We start from the raw sequence: 17,335 nt of genomic DNA, 5'->3' as shown, positions 1-17,335 counted from the left end.
CCATGTGTCAGAAGTCAACATTTAACCTGTCACACATTGGAATTTAATCCACAGCCTAATGTGAAGACATCAATGAGTGTGGTTGGCCAAATGTCACTTTACAGATTGGAAGTCTCAAAATAACCTGTACACTAATACAATGCATAAGTCAAAAGGTATGGGATGGCCTGGGCTCATACACATGAAGGTGTCAAATACACTTTCACGTTTTAACTCGGCATGGAACTAACATCACACCCCCAGTGAGGACACACAGACAACTGTATCACTAGTCACAATGCTAGGGAGGGAACACTCTACTGCAACAACAAAAACAGTCCTTCTGACAAACGGTTAGCCAACAAACACTTGCTCAGCCAAGGGAAAATATATCAAAGCAAACTTTTCAACAACAACCATAGGTTGGAACATTAGTACACAAAAGAGTCACAGACAACACAAGACAACTACAGCCATCAAAGATCCGTACAACACTGCCTCCTACATCTAATTCAATCCATTCTCTTTCTCTTTCAGCTGATCAGGGGTATGGCATCCAGCCTTGGGTGATGACACCATTCGGGAACCCAATCACTGCTGCAGAGCGGGCATACAATGACGCCCACAAGAGGACCCGCAGCATTGTGGAGAGGACCTTTGGGATCCTAAAGTCTAGGTTCCGCTGCCTTGACATCACTGGCGGGAGCCTACTCTATTCCCCAGAGATGGTGTGCAAAATCATCCTCACTTGTGCCATATTGCACAATATATGTGTCCAGAGGAACATTCCCCTCCTTGAACTGGACCCAGGCATGCCTGAGGATGACGAAGAGGAGGATGCTGGGCCGCAACAGGAGGGGGGACAACCCAACACGGCAGCAGGACAGCGTAGGCGCCAGCAGCTTGTAAATAATTTTTTTGCTTAATGTATAATAATCACCTGTATTACACTATTGTAAATAAACACAGATATCAAACACCACATCATGCTTTGGTCCATGCATTACTGAGCACCTTTACTTATAAAATGCTGACGAAGAATGTGGTCTCCTTGACCAACAATGCCATAACAATCATCACAACAAAAAAGAACATTTCAATTGTATGCACAGAGGGTAGGATGTGACATGATACATTGCCATACACAGAGGCCCACATGAGTACAAATGTGGCAAATCCACATGCTACATCAAAACACCTGAGACAGTCTTGCACCCAGACAAAAAAAGTAGATCATGTGAAAGTCACATCACATGTGGTCAGAGACAGGGTGGGACCATCCATGTGTACGTCACCATGTCATCAATGGCTTCTCTCCAGTGGGTGATATGAGCAAAACACAATTGGGACAACATTAGCTGCCACTAACTCAGGAGGAGACCTGGATGTCACAGTGACAACATACACCCAGACAGGTGATAGTGGATCCACATACCAACACACATGTACACATATGTCATACAATCAACCAAATTATTGAAAGTAGACCATCACAGTCGGGTCCCAGTTTGAACCTAGCAGGAAGAATGTGACATGCCACTTAACCAGTTAATGCAGAAAGGGACACAGACACCCACTAAAGAATATTCCCCAGAACATCAGGAACGCTCAGAGTCTTCCAAACATAGTCATTGGGAAATGGTAGGCATGTCAGCTCAAAATCATCATTACTGCAAACTTCTAATGGGCTAATGAGATGAATGAATGGTCAACAGTCATACATACCATATGGCCTTACATTAGCCTGCTGCTGCAGGTTTCCCATAAAATATTAAGCCAAGCCATGGATACTGTAACTAATCAGGTTGGTCAAATCCTAGGGTGCTGGGGGCCTAAGTCCACTTCTACGGTCCCACAAACATACACAAATCCTGTACTTGTGAGCCAAACACATGCATAAGGTACATGTGTGGCCTACATGTCAAGAGTAGAACACAAAGCACAAACACAAAATGAGGCTAGGACATGGTTAGCCCCATAATAACTGTAAGTGACCATTGCACTCCCTGTTAGGACTCCAGATAAAAGCATCACCATCATAAGTGTGGACCAAATTTGGAGAAGGAATACATCATGGTATCCCATCCATCATTTCCAAACAGCCATCAGCAATTGCCACAAATATGTTGACAAATATGGAAAAGACATTATGTAACGTATCCACACCATTACTGTGTGAATGCCTGCCATACATACAACAATGGACATGTGGCATATCCAAACACAAATGTGTATCACATTGCCCCGTTTGACCCTGACAAATCACCTTCCCCAAGTTAAAAACATGAAGACGTAACAAAAAGATTTGATCATAATTCTACGCATACAGCATGGGTGTCATATTTTGGTCACGTACATGAGTGCACAGAATGCAGAGTCAAATCTGAATGTATACAAAAATTTCACAGATTTAGACAGCAAAATATAAGTTACATCATATTTCAGATTTGACTCAGCAGCATGTGCATTCCTGTACGTTTCAAAAATATGACGCCCATCATGTATGCGTCGGGAAAAATGACGCAACATGCACATATTTTCGTACATCTCGTACAGTAAATGAATCTTAATATTCATATCATATTTTTTCACTCAGCAGCATGTGCATTCCTGTACGTTTCAAAAATATGACGCCCATCATGTATGCGTCGGAAAAAATGACGCAACGTGCACATATTTTCGTACATCTCGTACAGTAAATGAATCTTAATATTCATATCATATTTTTTCACTCAGCAGCATTAGCACTCCTGTAGGTGGATAAAATATGACGCCCATCATGTATGCGTCGGAAAAAATGACGCAACATGCACATATTTTTGGACATCTCGTACAGTAAATAAATATTAATATTCATATCATATTTTTACACTCAGCAGCATGTGCAATATTATGCGTCATAAAAAATGACGCGAAATTATGTATGCGTGAAAATACGACGCAAACCGGGATTAAAAAACGGCGGCCATTTTATGCAGGAAGTGATGTAATAGGATATCCTGTTTGCCAAATCTGTATTGGAAGTTGACTTTCACTTTCACTTTGCAGTCTCAGATTTTTCTAGACTGTGTGGTTCAGTGAAGAGTGTTGTCCTGTGAATTACTGCTTTGTTGTCCTGTGTAGCTTGTCTTTTGTACTTTGTTCAGTCTAATATTGTTGTGTATCATTGTCTCAGTCTGTTAAGTCTAGTTTTGTCCATTCCTGTATTTGTTTGTATTGTCTGTGGGAGTCTGTTGTGGGTAGGGTAGTTATTGGGGTTAGTTGGGCTATTTTCTCCTTTTCTTACATTCACACCTCTCCCTTTCCCCATTTCCTACTTTATTTTTTCTGTTAGTCATCAGTCATAATGTCAGGGAGGCCTCGCCTGTCCAGGATGGGCGAAGATGAATTGGGGGGATTTATCTGGCTAGTGTGCCATTTCCTCCCGCTGATGCTGGAGGCTGGGGGCCGTGTGATACAGGGGTATCACACGGAGGCCCGGAAAATTCGCTGGGAGAAGGTGCGCCATCACATGGTCCGGGTCCATGGGACCATGCGGAATGTCCATCAGTTGAAACACCGCTGGGCCGATCTGATCACGAGGGAACAGGACCTGCTGGACCACCTGGGAGTCAGGATTGGTGGCCATGTTGGTGAGTAGCAATCAATTACATGGACATGATAGTAATCTGTGTGTGAACATGTGATGAATGTTACCCAATCTGCTAGATAAGGAGCTGCCTATGTGTAATGCTAGGGAAACCTAGGCCCTTGTCAATATATATTGATATCCCCAAATTGGCTACACTTTTTCTCCCTCAAACAGCAGAAACTTAATACATATATCTGTATTTGGCAGGTGTGGCCCATCTCTGCGTGATGCAATGATGCAAATGCTGCCTTACTAATGTTTACATATGTGCCCTAATGTGTACGTGTTGCACAATGTGTATGAAGACCTATGCTAGCAGTCAGATGGCTCAGTTGTTCTACACATACCAGATGGCTGTAGCTGTATGTAATGTAGTGTAGCATTTGTGTCAGACAAGCAACACGTTAACGGCTCTATTTGTACTCTACATGTCATAATGGGCAATGAGTAAGTCATGTCGAAACAACATACCTACATATGTAGACCCCATCGCTCGAAATCTGATTTGAATCCCATGATGATGATATACATGTGTGTTTTATACACGTCACATGAAGTCAGATATGTTTTCCACAGATATGTCACATGTGTGTGTGGTTGCTGTGTGTTGAACATGTCCACATAGGCTGTTTGACTGTGAGTGGTCATGCAGTCCTCATGGAACAAGTGTGTGGATGTCTCTCTGGAATGCACATGCTGAGATGTTTGGATAACAATATTGTCGGGGCATAATTATTGTGAGTAAACTTGGACGACACCTGACTGTCCTGGCCACTGCATGTGTGTAGTAGGGTGTGTAACTGTAGCAGGAGAATCATCCAATGTTAATGTTGAATACAAACTCATCCATGCAGTATGAGCATGTGTGAAAGTGTATCATTACCATGTCATATTCTCACAGTGTCATTGTAACATAATTATTTTGTCAGTCCACCCAGTCTGAGTACATTCTTCCTGTCATGCTTTACAGGTGGACCAGAGCCTTACACCGTGGGAGAGGTGGCACACTTCGACGACCCCGATACCTACAGTGAGTGTTGCCTGAGTGCTATTTGATATATTTATTTGCCAATGACGCAAAATGGACTACTGTGTGTTCAAGAGAAATCATGATGTGATGCGCTGGCCGTTCATTGCCATTGTCGTGTTAGTGTGATATCAAATTGGACTTATGTTTCTGTTAAGCAACACCTAGCCATCTCTGAGATTGAGGGGCTGTAGGACATTACAGTTGGGCCGCAATGGGGAATGGGATGAGTTACTTAGAATACACTGGTCAAAGTAAGACTTGGTCGGGGACTTGACATGAACTGAGTCTGCATATCAGACTGACATTCTCCCATATAGCTTAGGCACATGGCTGTGATGAAAAGTGCATCTTCCTAGTTGAGGATGGACTGTGCACACTGTAGGTTGGATCTTCCGGGGGCATGTACTTACACAAGCTGAACTAGGAGTGTGTGTGACTTGAGTGCAATGGCCTATGTGTTCTGTTGAATCATGAGAATGGGTGTTCCACCTCCTCTGTGTGTGTAGTAAAACATGCCTCACTGATAGTATGTCATGTTGGCAAAAGTCATATCATTGTGACATGTGTGGTCCATGGATGTCACAATGTTTGCCTAAGTCCAACGTGTTGCTAGCCATTCATAGGTCTTGTGTGTGAAGGCACATACTTGGTGAACGTTCAATACACTCCTGGGTGTGCATTTCACATGGGATTGGTGGTTGTTCTTCCCACACCACCCTCAACGACTGGGATGTTAATGTGAAACAGGCTACCTTGGACTGTAGCAACCAGTATCTCACACTTACTTGACACCTTTTGTGTCGTGAGTCAGAACCTAGGGCCAGATGTGCCGAACTGTGTACAAGTTGATAAACTCATAATTATTGTGTGTGAGTTGCAAACATCTGTTTCCTATTCCGAAATGTATTAGGTGATCATGAAAATATATGGGAGATTTTATTCCTAATCCTAAATATGAAGGCTTTTTCCAGTCCTATTTGCAACTGACAGTGGTATGCAAGTCCATTTGCAATGGAGTTTGTGGTTGCTAAGTGAGTCGCAGTTATCATCCACTTGAAGTGGATGGTAACCCACTTGCTAGCTGTAAGGGGTCCCCATTGTAACCCATCACCTTTCCGAGTGTACCAAAATAATCCTGTACAAAACAGGCAGTGGTCCAAGGGACCACTGCGGCCCGTATTTATAATTTTTTTGCACCACATTTGCGCAGCTTTTTGACGCCAAAACGGCGCAAACTTACAAATTACAATTGGAATTTGCAAGTTTGCGCGGCTTTTGCGTCAACAAGTGACGCAAATGCGGCGCAACAACAAATATAAATACGGGCCTAAGTGCCTTAAATTATTCAATATTGAAATTGTCGTAATTTATTTCTAAGTGCTGCTCATTTCCCGTTGAGGTAAACGGCCTACACTTGGGGAACATGTTCTGCGTTATTTCCAAGCGGTCACGGACATGGAGGTCTGCTGTTCCCAGCAGGCCTCCATCCCCGTGAGTGCCCATAGTTGCAAAGGTGGAGCAACTTGCAACCCACATCATTGATGTAAATGAGGTGGCTCTTAGCAACCCCATAGCAACTCACAGACGGTGTCAGATACCCCATTCTGCATTCCAGATTGTTCGTCCCATTTCCCATCTTCCTACATCTGGTCCCTAGTGTAGACATTGGGTTATAGCCCATTGGTTCAATCTTAGCACACAACCAATTCCAGATGGCTTAGAGTGAGGAGTGTGATAGTTATCACATATAGTGACATATGTAGTGAAGTAAGTATGCGGAAGAGGTGCAGCCATGATGTACAAAACCGTAGGGATGATTAGGATGAGTAGTGTAGGGTGATGTCATCCATCATGTAGAGACCTGGATATTCTAGGTGTGATATGCCCTTATGTATGCATGCTTCACATGTACTTCCTCTGAGCCCTTCTGTGAACTATGTTGTGACAATTGCTGCAACCTATACATTTCTAGTAATGTACAAATAACCCATTGTGCTATCCCACCCAATGCAAAGCCAAAGGTAAATATCTGCCTTTTCTCTTCACAGCTGCTAACATGAGGGCGGCCGATCGCATCCATTTTGAGCGGCGTGCCATCCGTTACAGGCACATCCTGCAGGTGCAGTCTGGGTATCGGCGGATGGGCGGCAGGTATCACTCCGAAAGGGCCTCCGGGGCGTGGTGGGCCACACCACAGCCTCCAACAAGTGTGCCACCTACAGCCACCAACGACACAGCCACCAGGTCTGGCCCAGTGGTCCCATCTACTTCGGCTGCCATGGACCTGCCGCATGCAGCACGACCTGGACCCAGCCGTGTGCTGGCAGCAGGACAGTCACATGTCCCACCAACAGCTGCCACTAGCTCGACCTCTGCTGGCACACAAACCCTCCCCACAGACCCTCCCGTGGACCCTGCAGCCTTCCAGGCATTGTCCCTGAAAGTGGACCAACTTTTGAGGAAGGTGGACAACCTGACTGATGACATGAACTATGTAAAGACCCGGGTCCGCGACATCAGGCGCACACTAAGGAGGGCAAACCTCTAGTTCGTTTGCCCTCTTAAACTTTTATCCCTCCCCTCTCACCTCTTTCCTTTTTTTATCCTGTTAGTTGGGCTTTGGGGATTAGTATTAGGATTAGGATAGGTATGTAGCTTAGTTAGTGTTAGGGAAGAGGGTGGGGGGTCCTTGTTATTTTTCTCAAATATTTGTGTGTGGGTGGGTGGGTGGTGGGCAATGTTGGGATTCATGTTTAATAAAAAAAAAAAAAAAAAAAAAATTTAATAAAAAAAAAAACAAAAAAATATCTGCTTGTTTAGGATAGTGTAGTATGTGTGTAGGTTAGTATGTTTTGTCCTGCATGTGTCCTGTCTCATAATGGTGGGTGGGGGGTTGATGTTTAGATCGTTTCGTTACATGTGTAGAGTAAGTTTAGCTTAGGTTAGATAGGGACAGTTGTGGGTTATTAGTAGTCAGGTTAGATTAGTGTAGGTGTACCTTTCCCTTAGTTGCCTCTTGTAGTACTAGATATAAATAAATATTTTGTTAACCCTTTACTTGATGCGTTAGGTGCTACTTTATCATGGCCTTGACATCCATGTTGCAGAATGATTTAGTGTGACATTTGTGTCCTATGCTCAGCATCCCCTGGGAATGGATGTTTAACATCCCATCTACCCGTGTGCTCACTTGTTAAGTATCCTCAAATTGGGAGACTCCCCATTGGTAGTGTGCATTGTACACCAAGCTTTTGTTATGATATGTGTCCAACTTCACAAAGAGTGCTTCATTACATGTCAATGTGGGTTAATTGTTAGGTCGGACAGCAGTGTGAAGCTCAGGGAGATCTTTGTAGATGAGGAGTTGTTCACACTCATGTATTGCTGCTTTCATTGCTGAGCTACATCATGTGTGTACTGAAGCAGCATGAAGTTCCTTCATGGAAGCCTACTCTGTAAGGGAAGTTAATGCAGTGTGATTTGTACACGATTCATTACATTAAGCGGCATCCATTCTTATTTAAGTCTTGCATGGAGCCTACATTTCCCAGCCACCATTTGCTCTCTGGAATAGCGATAGATGGTGCATCATTCTGACCAACACAGCATGATTGTGTGTGCTTAGTTCCTTCCTCAGTTATTTCCCTCAGTATGGTAGGGCTATGATGCAATCCTGGCCAATGCACAGATGGATCTGAATATATGACATCAGGACAGTAGTATAGAGATTCAACAGGGTTGCCACACAGCCACTTTGGAGTTAGGTACTGCACAGTTGAAGTGTGAAATGACACAGAGACACAATAGGTGAGCAAGTGCGATTTATTTACAGGTGTTGTAGTGCAAATTGTCCATTCAACATTTTTGCTGAGTCCGTTCTGGGGCATCATTTCTTGGTGAGCCTATAGAAGGTGTCAGTGCAGAGGGACAGGATTACCAAATTGTAGGAGAGAGACATTCACTGGCAATGTGGACAAGTCAAACAGTGGATTGCCAAACAGTCATTGAGTGTAGGTGTTCAGAAACTGGGCTTTGACTAAACGCAGGACCTTGGTCAGAGTAGGCCATGGTGCAGGGACTAGGGCTTCCGGGTACTCCTCTGTGTGAAGGTTATCTGTTCCACGTCTTCTTCTTCTGATGTGTGTGTTGCCTCCTCTGTCCTTGTTGTTGTTGGTTGTGAAGGGGCAACACACACCTCAGTGTTAGAAGACATGGAGGCAGACATCCCGGGGGCTAGTCCCTGTGGACTTAGGAAGGGCAATACTGCAGCAAGGAGGGCCTGCTGGTTTCTCAGAATGGCAGCCACATCCCGATGGTAGGCAGCCAGGTCAGCCCTGAGGGGTTCGATGTTGCATTCGTGCACCCGTTGACTGGCTTGCATTCTTAGTTGTTCCGTCAACTGGATGACAGCTGTGGCGATTTGCTTTTGTGTTTCTACAAGTTCCTGCATGTGCGATGTTAGTGCTTGCATCACAGCTGTCTGATCAGCAGGAGGGATCATGCACGAACGCACCCCCTCAAGGCTGGCTGCCATAGTTTGCATCCCCACCCGCACCTCCTTGGCCAGCTCCCGCTGGACCCCAACGACGGTTCTTTCAAAGCTGGTTCCAGTGTCGTCGGAGTCCTCAGCTGTGTTGGAGCTGGCAGGTATTACATTTGGGGTGGCAGGTGGGTCTACTGGGGTGGCTGCTTCTTCTGGGCTCCTCCTTGGGACTGAAGGTGGGGTTTGGAGGCTTCCAAAGACCATGTTGAGGGTTTGTGGGGAGAGGTTGATGGGGTCGTCATCGATGTCATCAGGGAAATCAGGGTCAGGCATATCGGCAGGAGATCCATGTTCCTCTGCAATGAAACAGGGTACAATTAGTGTGTCTGTGTTGTAACAAGTTTGCAAACAGTTACAGGCGTTTGGATGCCTTATCTTTGGTCTCTGTTTTTTTCTGGGTATCTGCTGTCCTTCATATGGGCATTGTTGTAGGCCTATGGCCCACCTGTGTGTCACATGTGTGATGTGGAGCTACCAGACTTGTCTGCCTAATTGCCGCTAGGTGTTGCTTTGTAACATTTTGGGAATAGGCATCTTTGTGTCCTACTAGTCCCTCCGTGATTAACTATTCTTATGTAGAGACATTTTCGAGGGTGTGTTCTCATTATCCGACCTGAGCTGACTTGCTTACGAGGCAGCAGGATAGCTAATGGTGTGATGGACTGAGTCTGACCCACTTTTAATTGACTCTGTCACCCTGATTCTTTCATTTTGCTCTAGCTAACTAGCATTGGCTCATGTCTCCCACAGCAAAGGAATGATTATACATCCGAGCGCATGACATCTTTGGAACTTTTCAGGGAAGTTGTGGTCACTCAGATGCCAACATCTTCACTCTTTTCCAGTATGAACTCATACACAAAAGTCAAAGACAGTATTTGTTTCATATGATGATCTCTTTGAACAACTGACTTGTCTATATTTAGGTGTGAGCCACAATAACCCAAATACTTCAACATGGTAGACTTGAAATAGTCAGCAGGAGAGTAGGACATTGGTCGAAAACTATCATGGTGCCTAACAGTTTGTACTCTCCCTCTGCTTGTTCTATTTATAGCACAGCATGTTAAGCTTCTAGCCTGCCTGTCTGAATCACTGGGGAGACTTCATCCGTCATATCTGAGCAATGGCCTGTGATCTGGTTTTGCATCTGCAGCAAGGCAGGCAGCGTCTGGTGTTTCTCTGTTTGGAGACTCCCTCTTGTGTGTCTTGGGACAAGGAAGTGATTTTATAAGTCATAAGTCATGGTGATGAGATAGTTTCCCTACGCAGGAATGCCAAATCAGAACCCCTACCCCATCTATCCGCAAAGTACCAGACTGTATCCTTGACTGGGGCACAGAGTGTATCTGTTCTGGCACACTCCAGTGCAGATGTAGGCAAAACAGTGGGATTGGACTTATTAACAACACCCTAGGACTGGCTATTTGGTATATTTCCTGATAGGAAGGCCAATGAGAAGCATGTAGTGCAAAGTGCTCAGAGGCTCTTAGATGTGAGCATATGCGTAAGAGTACATTCAGGGTAAGGTGCAGAAAGGCCTACAGCCTGAGGCTAATGCGCAAAGTATACATTACACTTGCCAGAATACACATTGACTGACTGTGGGTGTTGTGAGTGCCCTGCCAACACACTTGCCTCTCAGGACCTGCCCATTCACTTTTGATTCACATTGCATCTAGTGTACATGTTCCGTGCCATTTCCTATGCATGTTCATGTTTGGATGTGGTGTGGATGTAAACATTGTTGATGTTTGAAGATGAAGGTGGGTCATGTGTGTTTGATTGTATAAGCCTGTTTATCGTATGAAGGTCCGATTTGTTTGTCAGACTTTGCAGGTGTGTTTGAGTGACCAGTTGCCTATGTCTCCTCCTCAGGTGTTGTCTGAGCAGTATGACATTAGTGATGTAGCCTTGTTATCCAGGCATGTGAGGGACCCTGACGTATGCAGCATGTGTGTGTGGTTGGTGCTGTGTGGGTCCTATTGCTGTTTACTTTGGCTTATGTATGTGTCAGGTATGGACATTGGGCATTTGAGTGTACTGGTGCGTTTGTATTTTTACACTGACTTGTTGCGGATGTCAATGTCACCCCCTAATTTGTGTATGTATATTCCATGGGGAGGTTGCTGCCATTTGGTACTGTAGCTGCACAGAGATGAGAGGCGTTATTGTAAGGTGTTGTGGCAGTTACATTGCAGTTGTTGCTTTGCCTACTGGGTTACTGATAGGGACCTAGTTGCTGTAGGATAGATTTTACAAAATAAGTGCCTGGATGTGAGTTTGCTGTAGTGGCCTTCCTACCTGTCGCTGCTTTCCCTTGGCTCTATTGTTGTACTTACAGGATGTCCCCATGGGGCTGTACTTGTTGCTGTGTTTGGTGGTGCCCCAGCTTCAGTGTGTGCTAGGCATGCCCCCCTACTGTGCTCCTTTACCCATGCCACTCTATGTATATGCTGACTTACATGCATTGTGTAGTAGGTATTCCCCCCCTGGTTGCAGTTAACATTAGTGCATTATAATTCCCCATGCGACTTACCCTGCATGTGCATTGTGTCTTGGTAGTCTGCACTGTCCTGCCCTTGAATCCCTGTGACGATCTCCTCGGGGATGGCGGCTGCAACCATCTCCTCCATGTGGTCCAGGGCCTCCTGTTGTGCTGGACTCCCACCTCCAGTCTGCATTGCTGCCTTCCTGTTCCTGGCCATTTTCTCTTTGGTCCTGCGTTTACAGTCATGCCAGCGTTTCTTACACTCAGTGACTGTGCGGCGTTCTTCAGCCACACTGTTGATCTTGTCCACTATTTGCTTCCATATGGCCTCTCTCCTACTGAGTGGCAATTTGGATGTAATGAAAAGTTGGTGCTGGTGTTCCGTCACCTCTCTCACCAGGATTTCCTGCTCCTCTTCACTGAAGCGACACTTTCTTTTCTTTTTTTGGTTATCCTGGTTTGTTTGTGGGACCTCTTGGCTGGTTCCTGGTCTGCTGTCATCATCCTGGGCTCTGTTGTGTCCACTGGGATCCATGTTGGCTCTCTGGTAACACTGCAGTTTTCGTGCTAGAATTTGATGCAATTGCGTGAGAAAAACCAGCGCTTTCACGATTGCGCTGTCGTAAATCGGCCCACGGTGATGTGCGTCGCCTTTACGTGGTTTTTCCTTACGACTTGACGCCGCTGTGTGCGTCACAATATCCTGACGCCCACCTGTTGGTTGCGCCGCCGTACGTCAAAGTATAAATTTGACGCCCGCACGGCGCATCCAAATGGCGTTAGACGGCGCAAATTTTTTTGACGCAAAACTGCGTTAGCGCAGTTTTGCGTCAAAAAGTATAAATATGGCCCTGAACTTTTTCGAAAAGCTACTGCAAGTAATAGCTTGCCTCATGCACTCAACAGCTACCCTGAAAATTTGAAGTGGAGCATCCCTTATGGTGAGCTGCTTAGGGCTAAACGCAAGTGCAGTTCAGAGGAAGCATTCAATATTGAACAAAAGAATATGAGTACTAGATTGAAGAAATCAGTTATCCTGACTGGGTTATTAAGAAGGTGATTGACGAAGTCAAACAGGTGGATAGAACACAGACTCTGTGTAACAATGAACATTACAAAAGTATAACTGGGGAGAATGAGACCAGGATCATCATGACATACAATAAAGATGTAGGAGATATTAAAAAGCTTCTGGTGAAGAATTGGTATATCCTGAGAAGTGACCCTATTATTGGCTCAATAATATAAAGGAGGCCTCTAATCACCTACAGAAGAGGACGTAGTTTATGAGACATTTTGAGATTAAATGTTATTACCACTATTCCCCAAATTAAAAATCATAACCTACAGGAATTTTTCCCATTCGGGCATTGTAAGGCATATCATAATAGCTTTATGCAGAAGGGATTTCCCACATGTAAACCAGGTGAAATGAGACAAATCAAACACATTTTTACTTACATTTACTATCTATGTATTGGAATGTATGTGCCATCGGTGGTATGTGGGAAGCATGAAACATATGGTTAAGAAAAGAGTGCTCGAACATATGCAAGCAATTACATCTAATGATCCCCACTATCCAGTGGCTAGACATTTCTGGGAAAAACACAATTCTGATAACGCTGTACTGTCCTATTTCTCTATAGAACATGTGTCATCTAATCATGGGGTAGTGATAGAACATTACAATTAAGAAAGAAGGAATCAAAATATATACTAAATTTAAAAACTACAATACTGAAAGGATTGAATACTGACGAGGAGTTAAATATCCACCTCTATGAAGGATGAGGAAGTCGTTAGATAATCAAGTGAAATTTTGCAATAATCAGGGTTTCTTGTGCATTTATAGTCTGCACTAAATTTTCCATAAAAGTTTCCAATTTTCCATAAAAAAATAAAAAAATTATATGTACTCAAATGTTTTTTTTTATTGTATATATGCAATGAATGTCATTTGGGTTTTTAATAACATCATATGTACATATTTTACAGGAAGAAGGGGGCCTGATGGCTGTTAGGAAATGGATCTCCCATCTCACTTTCCCACTTCTCCTGTACTACATGGTTTGTTCAGCAGGGGTTTCGTGACTCACAGATAAGGAATTTTGCACTTGTACTCTTTCTTTATTTATAATACTAACATAATTAGTGCATGATGATGTGGGGTGAAGTACTGGATTTGCCCATTAGGGTTTTACATTAGGTACGCTAAAGTTGCAACTTATAATGTATATGTCTTTTTGACAACTCACAGATAGATATGAAATTTTTTAAACAGATGATACAGGGATTTCCCTTTAATGCTTCAAATAATCAATATGTTACTGTGGTGTCTCATTAACACGATACTATCAAGGCAGCAATAAGATGCTAATTAATGTTACATTGTGCTAGGATTAAGGTTCATCCCCCTCTATGATTTAAATAATCATCATGACTGGAGTGTCTCATCAACACGATGTTTTTGAAATATCAGAGAGATAATTCAAGCAACAGTAAGACGTGAATTAACAATATTTTTACATAGTGCTAGGATTGAGAGAAATAGTGTTATTACAGTGGCGGATGCCTCGAACAAAGTAAGTAACAAATTATTTTACTCCCTGTGAAAACTTTTTTTTTTAAATTGTTGTGTTTTGAACATTGAAGTCAAGATTATTGTATTATATTTATAATAATGAAATATGTGCAGTTTACAATCTATCACTATGGGTGAATATTGATATACAGGGAACGTCGACACTACTGGTAAATTTTACTATCATGTTGTTGTCACATTTCTATGGTTATGCATTGTGATTGGAGGAATGGTGCATGTGATCAAGGCTGTGGATTTCAGCCGAAACGTGTGCATTTTTGGATCAAAATCTCCACTTTCTTGCATTTTTGGACGTCCTGAGTGTGCATTTTTACAGTTTTTGTTTTCGTGGATTTATATATATATATACATATATATATATATATATATATATAGCGAGAGAGAGAGAGAGAGAGTCAGACAGAGAGAGAGATAGAAAGATATATAGATGGCTATCTACACACACACACATTTATATATATATAATATTTGTATTTATATGTATTTATATATATGTGTGTGTATATATATATATATATATTTATATATATATATATATATTACTACTGGTATTCGCCAGTAGGTATAGTTAGGACCTATTTTCCAGAGAAAAAGCACATTTTGACTTGCCTACATATTTGCCTCTGTTTTACAAATATTCTTGAAATTTGCCCCCCGAAAGTATCACAAAATCTTGTTGTGCATGGGAAGTTTCAGGGTGATCTATGAGGTGGTGGCTGAAAATGGGGGGGAGTAAAAAAATTGCATTTCTAATGTTAAATCCCATAGGAACTTTAGACAAAACTACCGCCTGAACCGCTAGATGGAATTATACACTTTTGGAAGAAAGGTAGCTCTTGGTCCGGAAAGCGCCCTTTTTCTTATTTAGTGTGAGTCAGTTCAGTAGTTTTCGAGATATTAGTGGTAAACCACATTTGTATATCTAGAGGCATGAAGGTTTTGCTTACCCTCTCAATCTTGAGCAGAGACCAGATTAGCTGTGAACACTTCAACCAGGAAGTTGACTGCTCCCACCAAGCAAAAGCAAACATAACTCAACTTTAAGCAAGCGAGAGCTGTAGCAGAGTTTTCATCTGTTTCCCTGCATACTACATGCATGCAGGGAAAGAGATTAAAACATTGCTCCTGCAAGCAGGGAGCTGCTATTTAAAGCAGCTCACTGCTTGCGTGAGCAATGCCAGCTCCTGCAGGAGAATAGGAGATGGCTAGAACAGTGGGGGCCTTGAGAATAGAGAACCATGCTCAAAGATGGAGCCTGCAACCAAGGAGGATGAAGTGATGTGCCAGCCGAGACGTCCGGCTAAAATAACTTAGAGAAGGTGTTAGTAAAAAAAGCACTCACTCTGAGACGAGTCAGACAGATGTTTAGTTCTGATAAACCGTTTTGGACAAAGAATGGCATTGCTCGCATACAGGAAGTGTGAACAGACCGGTGTATACCCATGCAGTGGAAACAAAATAAACAACAGACTCTATCCCCGTGCACAAAACCAGGTGACAATAAGCCCCATCTTGGAATAGAGTATAGAACAAGAATCATCAAATCAAAAAACCACTGCACATATCATAGAGCATGATATCAATATGTCTAATCAAAGATACTTAACATTTGCAAATAAAAAACATAGGCCCTCATTATGACATAGGCGGTAAATGCCACTTACCACCATGGCGACGGCCGCAAAAAGAGCGTTGCCTTGGCTACCTACCGTCCGCCATATTATGACCGTATCAGGAATTCCACCAGAAGGCTGGCGGTCATGGCAGCGGACGGTTGTAAGGTGGTGCTGCTGCTAGCAGCAGCGCCACCCCAGTGGACCACCGCCAACCTGGCGGTGTTCTGATGGCGGACGCTGCTGCTGGCAGCAGCACCACCTCCCGTCTCCTGCCGGAGGACCCCCTGCAAGCAGGTAAGTTGGATGCTCCGACAGTGGAGGGGGATGGAGGTGTTGTGTGTGTGGGTGAATGTGGGTATGGGTATGTGTATGCGTGTGTATGTTGGTGTGTGAATGTGCATGCATATCATGGGGGTCAGGAATGGGAGAAGGAGGGTGGGGGAAGACTATAGGGAGGGGAAGGGAGGGCGGGGAAGACCCCTATCAGTGTCAGGGAAGGAATTCCCTGGCACTGATAGTGCCTACCACCATGGTTTTAGTGGCAGTAAGAGTCCCACAAAAACCATAGTGGTAGGCGGGTCCTAATCCCGCAGCTGGGACAGTGAAGGCCGCCTGGCTGGAGACCGAATGTCTCCAGCCCAGCTGCTGTTACCACCCTGGCAGACAGAGTGGTACATTGGTGGTTTGGCTTGAGCCAAACCTCCAATGTCATATTTTGGGGAAAGGTACCGCCAGCCTGTTGGCAGTACCTTTCTCCAAAATACCGCAGTCTGCCAGGGATGTAACGAGGGCCATAGTGTCATAATGATATGCTCTAAAAGAGGGAAGAAAAAGTTAAAGAAAAAACCCTGCATTCATTTGCAATGTTATTATTCACATTGTTGGAGCTTACATATAAAGTCCATGAGGAAAATAATGTCCATTAGACAAACATATTATGTCCATGACAAAAAATATTATGCCTATATATATTTTCTCATGGACATAATATTTGATATGACGTCTCCTCTGAAATGTGAATCAGTACTACTATAATGGCTCTTAAATATATTACAGAGTGTAATCAGAGAAAATAAAAAATGAGTTTATGTTTAATGTTTGCACTAGGCTCCCAGTCAATATGCCACTAAGCATAAACTGTATACGTGTCCTTCTTGGAACAACCATGCTCATGTCACTTACATAAATCCAAATTAAATTACAAATGACTTTCACTTTCAAATTTCACAATCAGTCCAATATATGATCTACAAAATGTATGTTAAATGGGCTGTATATTAGTAACTAGGTAATGCACCATACCTAGATAATTAAATATCAGAATACAGAGAAAATCCTACTCTTATTTTCATTAGAAATCAAAACATGTCTGCATTACAATACATAATGTCAATTAGTAAGTTTAGTACAGAAAATCCTCCCTTTCACTTCATTGGCTCA

The sequence above is a fragment of the Pleurodeles waltl genome, chromosome 9 (genome assembly GCF_031143425.1).
Source record: "Pleurodeles waltl isolate 20211129_DDA chromosome 9, aPleWal1.hap1.20221129, whole genome shotgun sequence".
Taxonomy (NCBI): domain Eukaryota; kingdom Metazoa; phylum Chordata; class Amphibia; order Caudata; family Salamandridae; genus Pleurodeles; species Pleurodeles waltl.
This window is presented reverse-complemented; position numbering follows the sequence as displayed.